Raw genomic sequence first — 15873 nt, 5'->3', positions numbered from 1 at the left:
ATCTATTTCTATGAGAAACATCAAAGAAACAATGTTAAGCATTAAAAAATATTCTTAGAGGCACTTTACGCTGTTTTTATACAATAGCCAAAATGTGAATTAAGTCAACACAGTAGGACATTGACTTGTAACTTTTAGCTTTTTTTTTTTTTTTTTTTTTGAGACGTAGCCGCTCTGTCACCCAGGCTGGAGTTCAGTGGCACGATCTCGGCTCACTGCAAACTCTGCCTCCCAGGTTCAAGCAATTCTTCTGCAAGTAGCTGGGATTACAGGCATGCACCACCATGCCTGGCTAAGTTTTGCATATTTAGTATAGACGGGATTTCACCATGTTGGTCAGGCTGGTCTCTAACTCCTGACCTCGTGATCTGCCTGCCTCGGCCTCCCGAAGTGCTGGGATTACATGCCCCGCTCCCAGCCAACCTTTAACTATTTTAAGTGTTCAAGTAGTGAGTTTATAAAAAAAATTGTATAGTTAATTTAGTTTTTTTGTTAAATTAACATTTCAAAAAACTTCCCATGAGGATAATTTAGAAATTTAGTATGAAAAATCTTTTTACTTACTCTCACCTTTCATTACCATGTTTTGTGAAGAAATATGTGACTCTGTCCATAGTAAAATGGTTACTTTTGAAGCCATCAATGAATCATAGTAAAAATAAACATTTTAAAATTGCCCTCTTTATGAAGGGAAGAAAATGGAAGAGTACAATTCATGTTCACTTTCCTTTGAAGTTTGCTATGTGCTATATATTGAACATATGTGTGTAGAATGCTCTGGGGTAAATCTGAAAGCAGAAACAAATCATGACATTTATAACCATTTGCTAACACTTGGCTAGATTATTTTAGGCTGTCATAAATTTGTAGTGGGTTACCATCTGTGTCTCTTTAAAATTTATAACAAGGAAGGAAGGAGACTATGTCTCAAGACTTTGAGAGTTTACTCTCTGGGCATGAATTTAAACCATCTATTTTTTGCCCTAAATCAAGGGACTGTGTGTACTAGTGATTTTTCTTACATTCATGGCAATTACTACTGAATACTAATGCAGCTATGTTTTATACTGCAGAATCCATTTTTACATATAGTCTCTATTAGACAATCAAGAAATTCTCCTACTTGTTATTTTATTGTTCTGTTCATGTGAATATAGTTCTTGCTCCTCTCCTAAACTGTATGATTATTACTAAAATTAATTGCAACTAGTTAGTAAAATGTACTCTGTGGGTGTTATAACCCATCTGATGTGACTAATATACTTTTTAGTTCTCACTTCTTTAAAACATTTGTTCTATCGTATATGAAAGTTTTAAGTCACCCAAATTAGAAATGACAGTGATAATAACTTGACATTTAATTCAATTTTAGCCATCAACTTCAGTACATGAATTAAAAATATAGACACAGAGAAGGAAATGAAAATTTTTATTTCCTTTTAAACAGCATATCCTTCTTAGATTGCTTTTTGAATACTCCTATTACATGTGAAGTACTTGTGAAGTGAAAATATCTCCTCTGAAATGGGCAAAGTGATTATGTACTGATTTCTGTGCTACAGTAATTAGCTTTTCAAAGGTTAGCAATTTTAGTTTAGCATTTGAGGGCTCAATGCTTTATCCTGTATTTTTGTATTTCTGTATACTTTTATTACTGGCATAATTTAAGGGCAGTCACATTCTACAATGCCTATGAACATGGCACTTTACTTCCATCTTATGGATCAGTTGCTTAGCAACTGTGTGGAGGATGATCAGATCTAATATCTCTCTCCAGAAAATGTCAACAACTAAATGGAATAAGTTAGAAGTTTCACAATATTTTAGCAGTTTACCATATATGAAGGATTAGTAAGTAGATTCATTTTCCAATATATTTTATTTTTGTTCCTAAAAACTAAGGCTCTTTTTGAATTACATTATTTGGAAGTTAAATATAACTTTTTACTCGATCTTCAAGTTACTCCTGATAGTTGAAGATTTGTGTCACGTGTTAGTTCTTAGATTAATCAAAGTTTTGTAACTAACCAAAAATATTATTTTAACTGAACACCTGTTACTTTCAAAATCGATTTTTACCTCCACTCAATGTTTTTACTCCATCAAACATTGACAATCCTAGTCAATGTTACATAAGTGACCAAAGCTTTAGAAGGTAAAGGAGTTAAGGGAAAGAGATAACAATAATATCCTTTGGTGTGATTTAAGAAAGGAAAATAATGATAGATTTATTGGATACTATGGATAGATAAGACAATGAAAAACTTTCTAGAATAGTTAAGCTTCCCTGAATGCCTCTTAAATATATAGAGTAAATAAAAATAACATTTGTAAAGGCACTTAACATTTTTTTCTTAAATCATTTTAATGCAATTAGTATATAATTTAAAATGGAACCGCTACCTCTAGCAATAGCTGCTATGAATGGTTTACCACATCAAATAATACATGAAAGAGACATCTCCAGGGAAAAAAACTGACTGTGTTACATTTGGAGATGTAGATTTGTTCTACAAAGACATTGTGACAATTTACATTTTGATTTAAACTATTGTATTCATTCATTTAACAAATATTTATTGAGTATGTACCAGATACAAAAATCGATTCAGGTTATGAAGAAGTGGGAAGTCAGGAAGTACAACAATGTGTACAATATATTTTAATACTCTCAAGTAGTTAATTACATGAGTTATGAATTTAGCTTTAAGATTGTCACTGAGTTCATCAGCAAAGGTAATAGCTTATCTAAATAAAGTGATTTTACGTAATAGCTCAAATTAAATTATCTACAGGAATATTTAGAGAATTTTTAGAAATAATTCCACACGTAAATTATAATAGACTCATAATGCACTGTATATATAGACAATAGTGAAATTAATAGCTTTTTTAAAATTAGGTATTTTAAAAGACACCAAAGAGAAAACATAAAGGATACCAACACAAATTTTGGCCACGAATTGTAATTCCGGTAGATTTTTAGAATAGGTATTATGTGGATGAATAAATTTTCTATATAGCGAAGAAGCAGAAGTAGTTTTTTCATTGAAAAGTACTGATTGCAATACAGATCAAAATCACATGAGCAAAGATTATTAATATTTTTTTGGCAAGAATTAAAATGTGAGACTAGTCAAACCCAGGGCCTGTGTGCTTGTTGCAGTATTCCCACGTTCCTAAACAGTCTGTGTTCTATTAGTCAATTAGTATATTGATCAAATAGTGACAGCTGGTGCCAAGAGCCTTTGAAGTTCAAGAGAATTATAAAATTATACACTAGTTTCTAAATGTTAGTGAATATGTTAAATCCTTTTACAACACAATGACTAAAATCAATCTGTCAATATATCTTTATTATCGTAGTGAACCATAAGCATTGACTCATTCAATGGTTTTGTTTTACATTTTTGAAATTATTCTATTTAAAACAAATTTTAGACTTATTAAAATGATGATTTGTCATAATGTGCTAAGATGTGATTTGCTTTGAATTAAATACTTTTCTAACTTTATTTGCCCTTATGTTAGTTATGTATTCTATGGGTTAATTCTGGAATTAAACATGCTTTCTTCCCTTATTAGAATCTAATGAAGATTATTATTTTTAAAACCTTAACTCTATTTGTTCCATGTCATTTTTGCATTATTGTTTTCACGAATTTTTTTTTTTTTTTTGAGACGGAGTCTGGCTCTGTCGCCCAGGCAGGAGTGCAGTGGCCGGATCTCAGCTCACTGCAAGCTCCGCCTCCCGGGTTCACGCCATTCTCCTGCCTCAGCCTCCCGAGTAGCTGGGACTACAGGCGCCCGCCACCTCGCCCAGCTAGTTTTTTTTGTATTTTTAGTAGAGACGGGGTTTCACCGTGTTAGCCAGGATGGTCTCGATCTCCTGACCTCATGATCTGCCCGTCTCGGCCTCCCAAAGTGCTGGGATTACAGGCTTGAGCCACCGCGCCCGGCCACGAATTTTAATTATCTCTTATTTTAACTCCATAAGACATTACTATCATTGCATTGTCAGTAAATAATAATTTATAAATATTCACATTTTTACTCTTTCTAGCACTCTTTATTCCTACTTACATTTACATATTTCCTTCATGATCATTTTTCTTCTTCCTGTTTAACTCCATTTAGCACTTAGAGCTTCTTTTACAGGAGGTCTTCTGATCGTAAATGGACAGGTTTATTTGTCTGAAAACATGTTTCTGCCTTCTTCATTTCTAAAGAACATTTTTACTAGGTTAATAGTTATTTGCTTTTAGTACTTACAATATTTTATTCCATTTTCTTCTTAGGAAGTCCACTTTAAAGTCAATATATATGTTCTCTTTGGCATTAGAACTGCTTTAAGAATCTGACTGGGTGCATGCAGTGGCTCATGACTGTAATCCCAACACTTTGGGAGGCTGAAGTGGGTGGATCACCTGAGGTTGGGAGTTTGAGTCCAGCCTGGCCAACATGGTGAAACCCCATCTTTACTAAATATACAAAAATTAGTCTGTTGTAGTGGCACATCCCTGTAATCCCAACTACTCAGGAGGCTGAGGCATGAGAATTGCTTGAACCCGGGAGGCGGAAATTGCTGTGAGTCGAGATGCCACCACTGCACTCCAGCCTGGATGACAGAGCAAGACTCTGTTTAAAAAAAAAGAAAGAAAAAGAAAAAAAGAAAACTTCTCTTGCTTCTCATTTTCCACAGTATGACTGATATTTACTGGGATGTTTGTTTGTTTGTTTTGTTTATTACTTATTTATTTTTTCTGTTGGAATTATCTGAGCTTCTTAAATCTGTAGATCTATAGGTTAACATCCTTCATCAGCTAAGGAAAACCTTTGGCCAGTGTCTCTGAGTATTCCTAACCCGGTCTCTCCTGCCATGTTGGAGATACAGATACAGATAAACAGACATATATAAATATGAAAAGAGAAACTAGATCGATAGATATGGACATCTGAGCATGGCTTGCATAATTTTTATAGCTTATTTTTTCCTGTTTGTTTTAAATACCTTAGTAAGTACAGAGGAACCTTGCAGAAGGAGTGGGGAAACTGTGGTATTTTCTGGGAACACCTGGAAGACTGGTACCGACCCTTGAGTAATGTAAGAATGAGAAATGCTAGCTAGTGATTTATAATGTATTGGTAAAGTTTTACATTTCCTTCGAGGCATCTAAAACTGCATATCAACATCATTTAGGAATACATGGATCATTGGTTTGCATGTTCCATAAACAGTTATATAGCCTGATTTTAGTAGTAGGACTAGCAGAACAAAAAAGATCTCTCAGTAAATACAGTTACATAACCTGATTTTAGTAGTAGGACTAGCAGAACTAAAAAGATCTCTAAGTAAAATTGTGACTGCACTTCTCTGACACAAAGTTACCATCCACATTTCTTGATAATTCATAATCCAATAGAGTAAATCCTGTGCCATTTAGAAAGGAGCATTTAAGGGCTTCACTTGTAAATTTGCAAAATGATCAATGGCTGTCTGTCATTTAATTATCCTGCTGTACTATCGGCGTTACCTTTATGTGAGTACACCACGTAGAAAATTTTGAGTTCTTTTAATCATCCAACCCTAAGTAATTGTGGTAATCTCTGCTTCAATTTGCATGTTTTCTATTTACTTGCTTTAAAGTTTAATTAACTAATCCTACATTCTCTTCTGTCTGATCTACTTTTAAGCCTAGCCATTGTATTTTTGATTTCGGATCGTATATATTTTAGATTTTGAATGACTTTTAATTATTTACAAAGATTCCATTTTTCATTTTGTATGTCTTATCTTCTACTTGCCTAGACATGTTAATTGTTTTAAAATTCTTGCCTTCTAAGACCAATATGTGTATTACTGGGGAGTTTGTTCCCTTTTTATGTTTTCTTTCTTTTAGTCATATCATGTTGCTGCTTCACGTGTCTAGACATTTTGATTGAATGCCAGATGCTTTGTAAACACACACACACTCTCTCTCTCTCATTTAGAGTCCTCCAATGACATTTCTTCCTCCAGAGTTGGTTGCCTCTTGCCTGTATTTGGCATGCAGAGCAATCACAGATCCCGATGCCCTTCAGCAGATCAGTACAATCAGGGACTGAGCTGAGACCTAGCTTGCAGTTGGGTAAGACTTATTCTATATCAATCTTGACCCTATTCCTAGGGAGTGGCCCTCCAGTGTTTCTTCTCCTCTGCTTTCTCTGAACTTATACTGCTACTTCTGGACTTTTTATTGTTTTATTGCCCTGTCAAGCTAGTTGTTTACCGATATTGCAGTGTTTTAATTGTAAATGCTGAAGAGTATATTTGAACATCTGATCGGACTAGGTGCTCCCCATTTCTCTCCTTTGCAGGAGATGCATTCTTTACCATTTACCCTTAATATAACTTTAGAAATAATTGTTTAGCACCTCCACAAAATGGTGCTACTATTCCATTTAGTTAATATATTAACAAGAAAATAAAGGCACATTTATGATGTTGATTTTTCCTTTCAAAGAGGTGATGTTCTATTTGTTCTATTATAACTTTTGCTTGGGAGTGTTTAAGTATTTGTCATATACATTTCCCACATCTCTTGCTTATATTTATGCTTATGTATTTTATTTTAGTGTTACTAACACAAGAAATTTTAGTTTCAATTGTATCTTATGAATTGTTGCTGTTTGTAGGTATGAAGACTATTAAAATTTATTTATTTGATGTTAATTTTATGTCTTAACTTCCTGAGTTTTGTTGTTATTTAGATTTGCATTTTGTTTTTCTAATATAGTATATTATTATCTATAATAATCTTACATTTTCTTTCAAATTGTTGTACATCTCTTTTCCTTTGACTGATTGCATCATTAGACTGGCTAATAAAACATTAACTAGCAGGTGAAAAATAATAATTATTCTCTTTTTCCTGTCCCAAGGATTTTACCATGCTAACAGTATACTCTTCAATTTCTATTTCAAGTGATTTTTATCAGTAAAGTGTGTTGGTTTTGTCATATGGCTTTTTAGCATTGTAAAGAGATAATCATTTGATATTTTTCTCCTAAGAAATATCAATTGTATTAATCATTGTATTAATATTGGCTTCATTACTGTTTATTTAAAATAATTAAAACTTTACAATATGCTAAAATAGTAAAATAACATATTAAAATACCATATAACATATTGAAAATATCAATACCAAAAATATCATAGCATGCTACATTATTTTTGGATGAGCTGCTGGATTTTTTGCTAACAGTTTTACTTAGAATCACTCAATCAATAATCATAAGTGAGACTTTTTTCTTATGATTTCTTTATCTGATTTAGAAATCAATATTACGCTTCCTTAATAAAAACAATTTGGAAATTTTCTTACTTTATCTATAATCTGGAATCATTTAAGAAGTATTAAGATCTCTGGAGTTTTAAATTTTGGTATAACTCTTCTGTGAAAGCATCCGTACATGACACCTTTATTGGTGTGGGGGATAAGAAAAAGGCAGTGAGAAATTTCATGATTTTATTTTAGTTCTATGGCGATTTTTCTGTTTGCAGTTTCTATGTTTTTGTTATTTGTTTAATATATATTATAAAGTTTATTTGAATTTAGTTGCACAAATTTCTGTTTCAAGAGTTATTTCTTCTCTTTGAGATTATTTTGTATACTTGTGTTATTTTATTCTTTTGAGATTTCTTAACTTCCATATTTGTGCTATGTCTTTTTTATGTTTTACTGGGCAAATAGTTTATTTTGTCTATTTTCTTTTTTAAGATCTGACCTTTTGTAAAATTTTAATATTAGCTCTATTAGTCCTACATTTATTCATTTAATTTTTTAACCATATTTAAATATGTTTTTGTATTTTCCATTACAGTACTTTTAGTCCTTTTTGGGAGTGGGGGAAGTAGTGTTGCCATGTTTTTATTTATTTTTCTAGTTTCACGAGTTAATAATTTATCATCCTTTTTTCATTTTAATTGATATAACTAAGCTTTGCATTTTTCAATGATCATTGCTGTAATTATGTTTCATAGATTATGATATTGGCATGTTTATTATCATTTTTCATTAAACAGGCTACAATTTTGCTTCTTCTCCAGGGCCAAGCATTATTTAGTGTAATAACACTAATTTTCTCTAGGAGAAATATTTTAGTTTTTATTTTGCTATTATTTTTAGTTTTTATTAAATTCTAATTAAAGTACTATTTGTCTTACTGCTACCTTATGTAGCTTATAGTGTTTTTACCTAAGGCATAATGAACTTTTATAAATGCACTATGATTACTTAAGAATATGGTACATTTTCCTTTATCAAGCTCTAAATAGCAAACTATACCCTGTAGCTCTATATTAATAATTACACTAACAAGTAATGTTCTTACATTTGCTATTTTATTTTAAAATTTTGTCCATTTGACCTCGTCTTTGACTGAGAATAGTTTTTTATCACTTAATTTTTATAATTTCTATTTCTACTTATTTATTCCCCAATTTTCTGTAGTTCCTGCTTTACAAAGGAGATTTCTACCTTATTTCACTTGACAAATATAACTTCTTGCATGTTTTTCCTGTGATCTATGGTCTTTAGATTATATAATGTACTGCTCTTCTCTGTGTCAGTAGAACATGTTTTCTTGAATTCTATTATGTCTTTTATTAGAGTTATACCTTGTGTGAACAAAAATGGTTGAATTCTTGAATGAAACACACACAAATAACAAATCTTACCATAATCAGACATTTCTAATGATTCAAACAATACAGGTAATCACAGGCTGCAGGCTAAGCATTCTTTTCTTGGAGAAGTCCTATAGTATCCATTAATTCCCTTTTTTCCCCTCTAATAGGATGTATCATGGCTTCAGCTTTCACAGAGATTTGCTATGATTGATGAATGTGGAAAATTGCATACAGGGAGCCACTTTATTCTGGAGCCTCCCCATTTTAATACAAATATAATTAGTGTCAATTATACTCTGTGTGTGTCTATATCCTTTCTCCAGACAAAGGTGCCTCATGCATCCACAAAATTCAGTTCTGTTAACTATAAACAATACAGACAGACTAGAAATATCCACTCTAATAATTATGCACAGCAGTTTAAGCTCTTATATCACAAATGAATAATAAAATCTGTTGAGTATTTCAATTAGGAAGGATGATCATTTTTAGACTGCATAAGTGCTCAAGAAGTTCTGAAATAATTTATCTATGAAGACATTGATTGAGAACAGAATCTTATTAGGGCTTTTTAAAATACAGAATTCAGACATGCTTAAAAATATAAGCACATTGTTGGACACCAAAGATAATAATAATTAATGTAGACAGGGAAATTGAACTTTAGAGAACATAGATATTTTTATTGGTACCAAATTTTGTATCTGAATGTAGCTAAGAGCAATTCACACATTTATGTATTTTAAAAATGTGAGCTTAACTTTATTCTGTGCTACAACCTTGTTGTCTTTTAAGGGGAGGGAATATTTACCATCTTTCACTTTTCGGGTACTACAACACACACAACAAGTTTCAAAACAGCAATGAGTATTTAACATATATTATTTAAAAAATGTATTCCAGGGAAAGTTAATGGTATATAAGTTTGTAAAACTATAAGAAGCCTAATATAAACTCACTCCAAAACTCTTAGATTCTTTTTCTGATGTACAAGTCATTAAATTTTAAATTAAAACCCATCTCTTCATTTTTTCTTATTAATACTAATATTACAAAATATAATATTTTGAGTACTATATTTTTCTCATGAGGGGGAACAGTTTTATTTTTCCTCACATATACTAAATATATAATTTCCTTAGAATATTAGGAATTCAATATCAATTAAAAGTTTGTGATCATATTGCTATTTAAAAATTTTTAATTGCGATAAAATACACAGAACATAAAATTTACCACCTTAACTATCTTCAAAGTAAATTTTGGTGACATTAAGTACATTCACATTGTTTTGCTATCATCACTACCATTCATCCACAGAACTCTTTACCTTGAAAAAATATAACTTTGTACCTATTAAACAACAACTTCCCATCCTTCTGTCTCTCTAACCCCTGGCCACCAACATTCTACTTTTTGCCTCTATTAATTTAACTACTGAGGTACTGCATATAAGTGGAATTATACAGCATTTATGTCTTTATGACCGGCTTATTTCACTTAGCATAATGTCTTTAAAATTCACGCATATTGTAGTATGTGTCAAAATTTCTTTTATTTTTAAGACTGAATAATATCCCCCATTGAACATATATGCCAAATTTTGTTTACCTACACCTATTGATGGACACTTGGATTGTGAATAATGTTATCATGAACAAGTGTTGACAAATCTCTTTCTGTCCTTATTTTCACCCCTTTTGGATATATATCCAGAAGTGAAATTGCCTGAACATACAGTAATTCTATTTTTAATTATTTAAGGAACTTCCTTTTACTTTTCCTATAGTGACTACACAGTTTTTCATTCCCACCAACAGTGCACAAAGGGTCCAATTTCTCCACTTCTCACCAACAATTATTTTCTGGGCTTTTTTGTTTGTTTGCTTACTTGATTTCCTTTCGGTGTTTTTTGTTGGTTCCTCTGTTTAGAGTAACTATTCTAATGGGTGTGAGGTCGTATCTCATTTTGGTTTCAATTAGCATTGTGCTAATGATTAGTGATATTGAGCATCTTCTCATGTGTTTATTGGTGATTTGCTTATCTTCTTTAGACAAATATCTATTCAAGTTCTTTACCCATTTTTTAAAAATTGTGTTGTTCGTTCATTTTTATTGTTTTTAAATTGCAGCTCATTATATACTCTCAATATTAACCCATTGTCAGATGTATCATTTACAAATATTTTCTCCCATTCTTTGAGTTGCTTTTTCACTCTGTTGACGGTGCCCTTAGATGTATGGAAATTTTAAGTTTTCTGTAGTTCAATTTGTTAATTTTCTTGCTTTGTTGCTTGTGTTTTGGTGTCAAGTTTAAGACATTATTGTTAAATTCAGTGTCCTAAACTTTTATCTTACGTTTTCTTCTAAGAGTTTATAGTCTTAGCTTTTACATTTACCCTTTAATTTTGATTTAATTTTGAGTGTGGGATAAATAAAGGTCCAACTTTATTCGTTTACATGTAGCTATTCAGTTTTCCAGCACCACTTGTTACAAAGACTGTCTTTTCCTTCATTGAATGGTCTTGGCACCCAAGGTTAAAATCACTTGACCATGTATGTCACGGTATATTTCTGGAATATCTATTCTATTTCATTGGTCTATATGGCTGCCTTTATGCCTGCCCCACTACTCTGTTTTGATTGCTGTAGATTTGCAATAAATTTTGAAATCAGGAAATGTGAAACCTCCAAATTTATTCTTATTTTTCATAATTGTGTGTGTGATACCTCCAGCTTAATTCTTCTTTCTCAAGATTGTTTTAGGTATTTGGTGTTTCTTGAGATTTCAGGTGAATTTTAGGACACATTTTTCTGTTTCTGCAGACACACATATACACACATTATTTGGTAGAGATTATATTGAATATGTAGATCACTTTGATTAGTATTGACATCTTAACAATATTCACTTTTCTAAATCATGAAGGTGAAATGTCTTTATTTATTGGTGTCTTCTTTAATTACTTTGGCCAAAATTTTGGAATTTTCAGCATATGTCTTTCCCTTTCTGGGTTAGATTTATTCCTAAGAATTTGTATTATCTATCTATCTATGTATCTATCTATCTATCTATCTATCTATCTTAGAGACGTAGTCTTGCTCTGTCACCCAGGCTGCAGTGCAGTGGCCTGATCGCGGCTCCCTGCAAGGTCCGCCTCCCGGGTTCACGCCATTCTTTCACCTCAGCCTCCAAAATAGTTGGGACTACAGGCACCCGCCACCACGCCAGGCTATTTTTTTTGTTTTTTCGGTGTGTGTTTTTAGTAGAGACGGAGTTTCACCGTGTTAGCGAGGGTGGTCTTAATCTCCTGACATCGTGATCTGCCTGCCTCGGCTTCCAAGGTGCTGGGATTACAGGCCTGAGCCACCGCGCCCGGCCAGAATTTTTATTATTTTTGATGTTACTGTAAATGAAATTGTTTTCTTAGCTTCTTAATTTTATTTTTGAAATGTTCATGTTAGTTTATAGAAACACAACTGATTTCTATGCACTGATTTTGTATTCTGTGACTTAGCTAAATTTACCAAATAGTAATTTAATTTACTAAATTATTTAGTTTTTGTATGGAATCTTTAAAATTTTTTACATATAAGATCATGTTATCTATGAGCAGATTTAATTGTATTTCTCCCTTTCCAATTTGAATGTTTTGATGAAATTCTTTTAATTTAAATATCATTAAAGTAGCAAGTCCTTTAATTTCTCTTTAGAAGTTATATTGAATTTAAAATAACCACAAGGCAACAAAACAGAAGAATCTTTTATCCAGACTTAACATCCACTTTGAAAAAATTATCATAATCCCATGAGTTTAGTTCCTAAAATCATTAATTTATCATTTAAAAAATCTCTGCTTTTACTAGTATATATGAAATGTTCATAGCTGCCCTCTGGCCCACACACAAACATTGAAACTGAAACATCACTCAATATTTATGATGGTTTATACTCTAAATGAGTTACCTAGCCTAAGTTACGTTAACTTTCTTTATGTATTTTTTAAAGACGTGGAAAAGACTATGAGTGCAATACTTTGCAAAGTCGATGATTTTCTTCCTGCTCCAATTTGGGTCAGGTTTTCTCCAAAAAAATAAATATTTAGGACTCAAGCAAGGCAATTATCACTTCTCAGCCTTTTGCCCAAGATCAAGTAAAGTAAAGCACTTGCCAATGATGACCCCCGAATGAACTTACATTTTCTACATTTGCTTCATCAAGGAATACAGTAGTGCTTCTCTGTCATCTCTAAAAATACATACTATTTTTATGAAGGATATTTTATGGTAATTTTATCAAATAATATACATTTGTATATAAGATGTATGCCTTTGAAGTGTGAGAAGGACATGGTAAACAGTGAATTTATACCTGCAAACAGTTTGCATGAATCCTTTTTAATATGTGTGAACAACTGATACATAGAACAGGATGAATTAACTATATGAATTAATTCAATCCATATTTATTTTACTTTTTCACTAATATGACTATCAAGAATTTTTCCTACAGATGCATTAGCACGAGCATGCAAAGATATATGTAATGCACATCTATGTGCATGAGGAATATTTCTGCAGTTCTGTTTAAGATACCAATGCTTCGAAACAGCCCAATAAGTAAATAATAATCATCAATAAATTAATAAATCTCTATAAAAAGGAAAATGTGTGAGATAACTATTCATTTCAGAAAATATACATTGAATGATTGCATTTTCTAAAAATGTTTATGTGTTCTTGTCCGTCTAAATGTTACCTATTTGTGTATGAGCATCAATATGATATTGCTTTAAGAAACAAAAGTCTTAGATGCATAAAAGCTTTTGATATTGCTACCTCTAAGGAAGAGTTTTGGTGTGAAAATATTTAGAAAAAGTTATTATAATTTAGATAAATTATCTAAAACTTTAACAATTTAAAATATAGCATTGTTATATATTTTCTTTCTGCTGTTGCTGATACTACGTATGAGGATAAGACCTACATATACACAGATATGAGTGTAAATCCACTTGACATGAATTTTAAAGCATTTATTATACAATTCTGGTAAAGTCTATGAATAAGCTTAACGTAAAAAATACATTCTCAGGCAAATAGTCATGACATTTTTAAAAAAGAAAACATTACAAAAACAAATGTACCATGAGTAAGTTTGTATCAGGTATCCGTTCTATCCTGGATTTAAAAGGATCATTAACTTCACTGCAGAATTTAAGCAGGTGGTATGTAGAAAGAAACCCATCTATCAAGAATAAACATTTTAAAATATATGAGTCCATTGAGGTTCCTTGTGTAAACATTGTGTTCAAGGAGCTAGAAAAGTAAATTCAGTTATTTGATTTGTGTTTGCAGCTAACCAGGTGGTTGCAGCTAGACTTTTGTCCTGCAAGAACAGTTTTCTGCTTCTGTCTCATTGCAACAAAGTAACAGACAGACTGAAGATTTCTGCCTGTGGTTCAGCCCTGAGGAGCTTCAGATCCTCACTCCTTCATGGCTCTAAGAAAACTTCTAACCCCTGTACTCTACTTTGAGGACTATCATTTAGCTGTATTGCTACATTTAAGCAGTGGTGTACTACAGGGAAAAAGAGACCCCAGCCAGCCCTGATTTGTAGTGTTGCAGTGTAAGTGCTCCCACCCTGGCTGGTTTCAAGCTACCAATGTGCTGTCTCTGGATAAATATGGAGTTGGGTAGAGGTGTCAATAATCAGCTCTCATAAGCCATTGCAAGCTGGCTCCAGCACATCACTGATTTAAGATGCATTTAGTCTCTGTTCACTTATTTATACAACATAAAACTATAATTTTGTTACATTCTTAAAATGACTTTTTATTACATACATTACACATGCACACACACCCATAGAAGTTTGTGTATCTGTATTTGTATATGTGTGTGTATCTGTCTCTCCACATATATATATATACACACACACACATATATACGTATGTATAGATGCATTTTTCTATCCTTTTCTTATTCCACAATGATATGATGTCTGGTAATATTCTAGCAAGAGGTTGATGAGAAAAGCTTGGTCCCAAAATGAAGATGACCTGCAGCAGGGCCACAGCTGAGTTACAGTGGACTGTGTTCTGTGGTACGAGCAGTACAAGCCTTTGTTGTTGTAAGCAACTGGTTTTGGGGAGTCATATGTTACCCCTCCATAATTTACCACACCATATGTAAGATACGGCCTCTATGACCTAATGGAGTGGCCTGGGGAAGCATGACAGCCTGGCAATGAAAGAAATTCAGGTTAAAATATACTAGTTGGAGGAAATAATCTTTTCAAAATTGGTTCAGTAAATGTCCGGCAATGTAGTCCCTTGTATTTTGAATTATACCTTTCTCCTAGTTACGTAACTGGGAATTCAAAATAACAGTGACAGCTTACAATGCATTTTTAGGTATGTAAGAAGTTATTCTCACAAACGACTTTACGTTGCAATCCCAGCTCAAGTAAACATTTATGAACAAATCATCTAACCTTGGTCTTCTTTTTAAAGCACCTCTGAATGAGGTATGATATGCAATCTTTACTTAAGTCATCATAATCCCTTTTACAATGAGAAGTCTAATGCACACAACAGACTTAAATGTACTGCTGATGTTTCATCAAGATGAGCTTTAAAATAATTACCCTCATGTCAATGCTTTCTCTTATAAAAACCTAAGATCAGTCTTCCATTGCCTGCCATTCCTTCTTTTAGCCTAGCCCTTTGCACTTTTTAAATGATTGGGGTAGGAAGGGTATTGTAGACCTTGCTACATTTCAAAAGGAATCACCAAAGCTTCCTAAAGTGCCTCACAATTCCTGTCGTAAATATGACATGATACATACAGGCATATTGAACGTGGCTCTCCTCCCAGCTTCCCCCATTTGGCTCCCGTCTTAGAGTCTTTGTCAGTCCTTATGCTATCTCCCCATTTTGGTTTCACTAATGTCTAGTGCATTTAAAACAAACAAACAAACAAACAAAAACTTCATTAAAACATTTTTTAAAGGATTTTCTCCTTAGTTCTACCAAATCTGTAGTTCAATTGTTGTAAAAGCAGTGAGGGACAGTGAAACTTACCTGGGGATCTTTATCCAATTACACAAATCTTTAAATTCTTCCCAAATTTCTGAAGTGATATCACTATATTACACAGAGAGTTACTAGGTGTAGATGAATAATCAGATGAAATTA

The sequence above is a fragment of the Trachypithecus francoisi genome, unplaced genomic scaffold (assembly GCF_009764315.1).
Source record: "Trachypithecus francoisi isolate TF-2019V2 unplaced genomic scaffold, Tfra_2.0 Lachesis_group1, whole genome shotgun sequence".
In the NCBI taxonomy this organism is placed as follows: Eukaryota; Metazoa; Chordata; class Mammalia; order Primates; family Cercopithecidae; genus Trachypithecus; species Trachypithecus francoisi.
The sequence above is the reverse complement of the archived record's forward strand: the minus strand, read 5'-3'. Positions refer to the sequence as shown.